Source organism: Ruditapes philippinarum, unplaced genomic scaffold (genome assembly GCF_026571515.1).
Source record: "Ruditapes philippinarum isolate M1 unplaced genomic scaffold, ASM2657151v2 ctg5037_1_1_1_1, whole genome shotgun sequence".
NCBI classification, from domain to species: Eukaryota; Metazoa; Mollusca; class Bivalvia; order Venerida; family Veneridae; genus Ruditapes; species Ruditapes philippinarum.
Genome location: NW_026863259.1, coordinates 1 through 2566, shown reverse-complemented (window position 1 = coordinate 2566; position 2566 = coordinate 1). Strand labels below are relative to the sequence as shown.

The 2566-nt window shown below is 31.8% G+C and overlaps 1 long non-coding RNA gene across 1 annotated transcript; it reads left to right on the top strand.

Annotated features, from left to right (window-relative positions):
- Window positions 1-2318, top strand: LOC132721633 (uncharacterized). Its single transcript, XR_009624490.1, has 3 exons — window positions 1-119; window positions 1429-1485; window positions 2191-2318. It is a non-coding gene; the product is annotated as an uncharacterized LOC132721633 (long non-coding RNA).
- The last annotated feature ends 248 nt before the right edge of the window (window positions 2319-2566 follow it).

Below are 2566 nucleotides of genomic sequence, written 5' to 3'. Positions count from 1 at the left end.
AGTCGACCCATAACTGTACTTCCTTGCCGCAAAACTGTCATGTAAGTCATAAGTTGTAATATCTCATTAGCGATTAAAGCGCCCAAAATCAACAATGGTGAAATTTGTCAAATTGCAAGGTAAACTTTTGTATTTCATTGCCTTATAAAAAATATGGTTATAAGAAAAAATAATAAAAACATGAAAAGAAATGAAAACAATTTACGGTTTACGTAATGTTTGTAATTTATTATAATAAATAATATAAACAAGTTTGTTCAAGCCCCGAACAAAAGGTTTTTTTCTAAACTGACAGTCATATCCAGTCCCCAGTACCCCATTACTTTTCCCCAGTCTGAATATATTAGTTTTTCTATCCAGCCTAAATTTTGGTATCGTCCATTGACCATTGTGTTTTTGTCTACGGTCACGGAAATGCATGAACCATGTGTACTTAGATGACTGTGCTTTATTTGAAACAACGCACACTTTTTCTTAAGGAGTGTGCGTTATCTGAGACATCGCAATGTGCGTGATTACCAATAATTACTGGCATACAACAGCTTAGGAACATCAAAGAAAAATCGCCGCACCATGCCGTTAAAAATACTTTTATGGATTTGGTTGTCAGTTTTAGAAAAATTTTTTTCTGGGCTTGAACTTGTTTATAGGTCTCAATAATCCTATTTCCTGAATGTAATTATAGAGTGCAAGGAATAACTGTCTGTATAAACATTTTCATGAGTAGATATTCTCGCATGCAATTTTTTCAATGTCAAGTCCCCGAAAAAAACAATATTTGTTTTCATTGAAATAGAGAAGAAAAAATTTGTCATTTACATATATGCACATGTACCATAAAAAATAACAGAAGTTTCGTTGGGGGGATTTAATTTAAGGGAAGCAAAACATAAATTGAATTTTTAATCAATCAGAAATTCTTATTTTTTGTTTATCATGCGATATTAAAACAGTTATAATATATCGAATTCGACTGTTATGTGGAAATATCATGGTTTTGGTGGTATCTCGGGTTTTCCCTACAGGAAATCTTCTCGTCCTCGGTCACTATAATCCATAATAAACATATAATTTATAATCAATAAAGTATTTTTAAACGCCTAATTCGTCTCTTACCAATAATGACAGTAAAATGTAAAAACAACAACAACATCAACAACAACAAAAAACACACGATATTTGTCTATTGTTTGATCACCACTTCTGCAAGCGTCTAGGGGTACTGCTCCAACACTGTATTGAGTTAAATCCGTATCTATTGTGAACGTCGTATCACATAAAAAAGAAAGTATTTCAATGCAATGCAATTTTAAACAATGAGATACAAATTTAGTTCAAATATTTCTTATTTCACTGCAAAGAAAACAAAACAAACAAAGAACGCCAATTATAATATTTAGTCAATGTTTTTTTCTCTTTCATTTACAGTTTCTGTGACTTTAATTGTATTTCTACAGTTTCAACTGTGCACAGCTCCAGGCGGTGGTAAGCATATTTTGAGTAAACCATCATTTGACATCACAAGAAATTGAATGTGAAACTTTTTTAGACATTTTGGAAAGAAAAGACATATACAACATTAATGTTTATTCTTGAACATTTTTATAACAAAACATTAATAACCATTAAAAACCTTACAAGATAAGAAAAACAGCCTTTAAAAGAATATAGACTTTGACATATTGTGACCTGAAAACATTTTACCAGACAAATAATTGGTGCGCATGGTGCACATAAACTATTCTTCGAAGAAAGTTAATGTAAGAATAACAAAGATAATGAAAAAGAGCAGCATTCGTGGATAGAAGCCCCACAGCCCCCTCTCAAGCCCCTCCCTAAAATATCTAGTTGAACAGGACAATCGGAAATGCTTAGAGTTGGGCACCAAGCAGACGAATACAGTTTATAAGTTTTCAATAAGCTAAGCGTATTTTACTTCACGATTCAATTGAGATGCATTGCCATCGTTTAATCATGTTCCTGTAGTCATTAAACAAAGTCTGTGTACTTAAATAATAATTTAGTATGAAAATTATTGACCACAATAAGAAGGACATTATCTTTAGTTTGATTATACTGAAAAATGACTCGCGAAAATAGGTGAAATTCTCTTGTACCCCAGATTCACTCATTTACTGTTCAAAACGGAATAATTACTGTTTAATGATGTTTAGTTGTATTGTTTTTCAGCTGGTTTAGAGCAGTGTCATCATCACTGTAGTGAACATGGACATTGTGTGAGAGTACATGCTTCTACATACAAGTGTCAGTGTAGCGTTGGCTGGCAGGGAACTGACTGTTCGCAAGGAGATTTACGTAAGTTCGTTTTAGAATCATCTCAAAAAAAAAAAAAAAAAAAAAATGAAAGTACCAAAAATGGGAGCTGAATAAATCAATTCAAGAAATTAAAAAAGTTATAGTTAAGAAGTGTTGCGACCGGTACAAATCCGCCGAAACCTAATTTGACTATTATTACTATTTACAAATTACTTTCTTTATTTTTATTGGGTATCAGTGTAAAATAAAAATGTTTCATAGATCATGCCGATTTTTTTTTTAGTTTCAA